Here is a 5,850-nt window from a genome sequence, read left to right as displayed (position 1 = left end):
GTATAGCGGTTAACAACAGGTTTTTGAGTTTGTTAACGACATTACTGAAGTTATAAAAATGCCACTTTTTGAATTTTTCGAAAAATTTGTTGTTAACTGCTATATCGAAATTGTTAACCGTTATACTGAAGTTGTAAAAATTTTCAAAAAAAATGTAATTGTTAACGTTATACTGAAGTTGAAAATTTTTACAACTTCAGTATAACGGTTAACAACTTTTATAATGCTATTAACAACTTTAATATAGCAATTAACAACAGGTTTTCTGGAAAATTCAATAAGTTTCGGCGACCGGAAATAATTTTTTTTGAAATTTTTTACAACTTCAGTATAACGGTTAATAACTTTTGTAATTCTATTAACAATTTCAGTAGAGCAGTTAACAATAGGTTTTTTGAAAAATTCAAAAAGTGACATTTTATAACTTCAATAATGCCTTTAACAAACTCAAAAACCTGTTGTTAACCGATATACTAAAGTTGTTAATAAGGTCATAAAAGTTGTTAACGGTTATATTGAAGTTGTAAAAATTTTCAAAAAATTGTTTCCAGTCGCCAGAGTTTGTTGAATTTCCCAAAAACCTGTTGTTAATTGCTATACTGAAATTGTTAGTATTATTACAAAAGTTGCTAACCGTTATACTGAAGTTGTAAAAATTTTCAGAAAATTTATTTCCGGTCGCTGGAGTTTGTTGAATTTCCCAGAAAACTTATTGTTAATTGCTATACTGAAGTTGTTAATATCATTACAAAAGTTGTTAACCATTATACTGAAGTTGTAAAAAATTTTCAAAAAAAAATTTTCCCACCGACGACGAAACTCCTGTGATCAATTGTAGGCCAGTCATCAGAGCTCCGGTGACTGCCGCTGCCGGAGCTCTGGTGACCGGCCTGGCCAGTGGAGGCTGTGATATTTTAAAAATAATATTTAAAATCAAGGACAATTTGATCTTTTCCTTTCACATAATAATCCCAATTTGGTCTCTTGAGACCAAATTGGGATTTCTGAAATTTAACATACCATTTGGAGATTATGAAATTTAAGTAGCATTTTTTCTGTCTTTTTCCCAAGTCTAAACTCTAAAGTCTGTGTAATGTTTCAATAGCATTTATTAAAAGAAGGAAAAGAACAAGTTTCCTTCACGAACTTTGGACTTTGAAGTAATTTCTCACAAGGCATCTTTTCTCAGAATGAGAAAAAAAGAAGATATTTTTCAGCTGAATTGTTTCAAATTTTCATATGACGCTCCACATTTTCAGTCCTTTATAACAGCAAATATTTGATTTGTTACGCAAAAAAAAATTCAAAGGTAAACCTCCATCAAATAATGCATTCAATTAATTCTATTTTCTATATACAGGTTTTAATTATGTTCAAGTTCTTTGTATTAGATTTTTTTCAAAAAAGTGATCCTCATAAAGTCATAATGTATTGCACCTTTTGAAAAATCAAAGTCTTCGGATCTTGTACTATTTGGCTAACAAATGAATGGTCCCTAAATCATAATGCATTGCACCTTTTGAAAAATCAAAGTCTTCGGATCTTGTACTCTTTGGCCAACAAATGCATGGTCGCCAAATTAATTTCCGACAGCGAGTTGATTTTTTCCTCAACGTGCTACCCGCTTTTAAAGATGTTCTTAGGTAAGAGTATTTGACTTTACATGAAAATATAAATTTTAATTGAGAGAATTATTATAAAGTACTGTCAAAAAAGAAATACACTATGACAAAAAAAAATCGACTTGTTTTTTTAAAATAATCTTAAAATACACAAAGTAAATATATAATGAGAATTTTATTTCAATTTACATGAAATTATATTTTTAAAATGCTTTTTGGCAAACCAAATACTACCTCCGGTCCTAATTATAAGAGCTAGTTGACTAATTTGAGGAGATTAAGAAAAGAAGTTAAGTTAGTTATTTGGAATAAATAAGTGTTGTCTTTCCTAAAATATCCTTGCTAATCAAGTATATTGGCTAGAACTACTCTTGCTAGAAGAACTACCTTGAAAAAAAGACATAAATATGAGAGATAAAATGGATTGGAGTCTTATATTTAGGACCAAAATAAAAGTCAAACAAGGTCTTATATTAAGGACCGGAGGGAGTACTATCTAAATTTGTAACAACAAGTTTTAATACAGTAAATAATGACAGCAGTTCAAATTGTTCAATTGTCATTAAAAATTTTCTGGTATTTAACTATTTATATTCCCTTCTTAGAATCTTGAAACCTCATATTTACTCACGTAAATAATAATAATAATAGTAGTCATGTTTGGTACGAGTGCTTTAGCAATCTCAGTATTGGAAAACCAGTCCAGGGATTGAACATTTTCGGACCCAATTGCCTCACCCCATCCCTCTCGTTGTGCATTGCTCTCATGAGTAAATTGAAGAGTGGGTCAAGGAAGAGATCGAAAAGAGAAACTGTGGGAGATGCTTCGAAGATGGAGGCCATGGATTGGGGGAGAGAGTTGCAAACGGTCTATTTTGTCAATCGCACATGTGTCTTCTTCTGGTCAGCATAGTTGCGAGCTGCAATCACTCTGTAAACTGTGAGCCCACTGCCATAATTCAAGAGGAGCAGTTTAGGAGATATGGGTATTTTAGGTTTTTCATATTTTGAATTTTATTTTATTTTATTTTAATTCATCAATCCTATGAGTAATCCCAAAACATACCAGACAATTTTTTTTATTTGATTAAGTTTTTCGAGGACTAGAGTGTTTGTCGGTATCAACAAATGTGTTTTTTAGAATTTAAATTTGTGTTCTTTTCCTTATAAGAATGAGACAACTTCTCATATTAATCAACATTCAACATTCAACAGCTTAAATGTAATTTTAAATCTCAATCCCCGTACCAATCTCAATCCGACTCCCATTCCGTTGAAATTCACTCCATCATACCAAAACGTGCCTAATGGTCTAAATCAAATATAGGAGGATCAGGATAACGGGTTTAGGATAACTAGTGTTCATAAAAGAATAGTTTAAGGACTAAAATGTTCTAAACACGATTAAAATGAAGTGACTGATGCAAAAATAGTTAACACCCAACATGCTTCTCACAATATAAAATACAAATTTAGTATTTTTGTTATCCTTTTCACTACTGTCCAAATTATAACTCTTGATAGAAGCGATCTTTCAATCATGCATTTAGCCTATTAGTTTCAAATATATTGCTTAAATGACTTAAATAAAAATTCAAGATGCTCAATGCATTAATTGCATCTTTTTTAAAAAATTATAAGTTACAAATAGTATGTTGCATCTAGCGAAAAGAGTTAATTTCCACAATGTAGTAATTCAATGTTTGAATCTCTGCTGGAAGAGGTATCCATATCTATTGGGGAGAAGAATGTCTCCACTAACTTCTCTTTCCACTTAATTCCTCCATCATTAGATTAACTTCTAATGGTTGAGATTTAAAATTGAGTAAAAATAATATTATAATATTAAATATAATAAAAAATTCTCATATTAAACTACTTATATATCAAATTTTAACACTTAATAGTATAAATTTATTTATATATTTTTTAACATTTAACATTTAATATTTTAATAATATTTTTACAAAATAAATCTTAACTATTGAAATTTGATCTAATGATGAAAACACTAAGCGGAGAGGAAGTGGAGAGAGGGGTTAGTGGAGACATTCCTCTCCCCATTTAGAACCGAACAATGCTTCAAATATGATTACCTCTAATAAAAAAAAAGAAGAAGAAGAAGTTCAGCCAATTAAGCTATCATTTGAAATGTGCCACGACAATTTGTCCAAGAAATAAATGGTTTGTAGACGGCAGCATGCAGATTTATTACTTTTCAACACAATTTGAAAAATGAAAGATTTTTGAAAAACTCATTGTGCAATCTCACATGAAAAACCTTGAGTCCAAAAAAAAAAATCTCACCTAAAAAACCTTATCATAATTGGATTACAAGCCCCAGCTACATGATCGTTCATGGTTTTCACCACATTGGCCTTAATTTAAAGGACAACGCTGCAGCTTGTATCGCCAGTTGGTCTAGAGTCTAAACTCTAAAGTCCATATAAATGTTTCAACAATATTTATTAAAAAAAAGAAAAAGAACAAGTTTTCTTTAAGAACTTTGGAGTAATTTCTCATTAGGCATCTTTTTTCAAAATAAAAAAGATGTTTTTCAACTTGAGTTTTTGTTTTCATATTTTCGTTTCGTGCTCCACACATTTTCAGTCCTTTATGACATCAAATATTTGATTTCTTACTAAAAAAAGTTCAAAGTTGACCCCATCAAATAATATAGAGGAATTCTACGTAACTTGTGCTTTGACAAATAGAAGTCCTCCAAATCATATGGGAGGACCCATATTTGTTGTTGGCTTTCATACGTCTCTTTTCTTTCCAAAACGCGCTCTCTCTCTCTTCTATCTCTCAACTCTCCCTCTATCATTTTGATTTAATTCTCTCTTTCTCCCTAATAAATCTTGTTCCTCTCACTTTAAGTTTTATCTTTCTATTTTATTTTCACATACACTCACTTTCTCTCTTCATTTTTAATTTTATTTACTCCATAATTTAAGTAACAGCACTGTGTTTTAAGTTTTAACTGGAGTTAGAAAGTAGCATGACTAAAAACATTGAAATCGAGAAGGTATAACTATTTATCAATATATAATTGTTTCGCCAATTCACTTTTTTGGTACAAGGAGGATTACTTTTTTTGACTAAAATAATAATGCACTAGTGATCTCATAAAAAAATGAAGCAAAAAAAAATACTTTTATAAACACAAATTATTATAAGCAAATGTATGTCATTGAAGTTAAAAAAAGATCTAACTGGATATTTTATTTAGTTTGATTCCCTGTTTATAATTTTCACATGTCTTTTATTTGTCAAATAATTTTCACATGTCAACATAAAATAAACCATAAAAAAGAAAAGAATTTTAAAAAGTTGAGAAAAAATTTAAAGGTTGGGTTGTAAAATATAAATTATGTATCCAACATATTTTAAAATTTAATTTTTATATAATTATTATAGAATTTTTTATTTGGAAAAGCAACCCTAGTATTTAAATGAGAGATTAAATAAAATTAAAAATGAAGAAATAGAGAGAGGGACGGAAGGGGAGTGTGTGAGCGCATGCGAAAATAAAATAGAGAAACAAAACTTAAAGCGGGTGGAAGAAGTTAAGTTTAACCAGGAAGAGTGAAAAAATTAAACAAAAAAAAAGAAGAAGAGGGACAGTTGAGAGACGAGTGAGAGAACGTGCAGAAAGAAAAGGATATACAAAAACCTGCAATATTTATTTGTCAGAACATAAATTATGAGATATTCCTCAATAATGTATTGAATTAAGTCTATTTTCTATATATAGGTTTTACTTATCTTCAAGCTCATTTACCAATTACAGCTCATGTATATTTGTATTAGATTTTTTTTTTCAAAAAATTGATGCTCATAACGTTTCTACTATTTGTCTTACAAATGAATGGTCCTAAATTACTTTCCGACAACGAGTTGATTTTTTCCTCAACGTGTTCTACACTTTCAAAGATGTTTTTAAATAAGAGCACTTGACTTTAGAAGAAAATATAAATTTTAATTGAAAGAATTACTCTCAAGTACTATAAGGACTAGAAAATCTTACAATAACTAAAAATGTTTTTGGATATTGAAACTTGTGTTCCTGACAAAGATAAGGTAAGGAGCTTCAACGTAATTTTAAATCACAATCTCACTACCGATCTCAATCTCACTCCCATTATCTTGAAATCACTCCATCATATCAAACAGTGCCTAATGGTCCAAATAATTAACGACTATGTAAAGGAGGATTAACATTAGC

Source organism: Neltuma alba, unplaced genomic scaffold (assembly GCF_004799145.2).
Source record: "Neltuma alba isolate B1F8T4 unplaced genomic scaffold, ASM479914v2 tig00006631_pilon, whole genome shotgun sequence".
NCBI classification, from domain to species: domain Eukaryota; kingdom Viridiplantae; phylum Streptophyta; class Magnoliopsida; order Fabales; family Fabaceae; genus Neltuma; species Neltuma alba.
Note: the sequence above shows the minus strand (reverse complement) of the source record.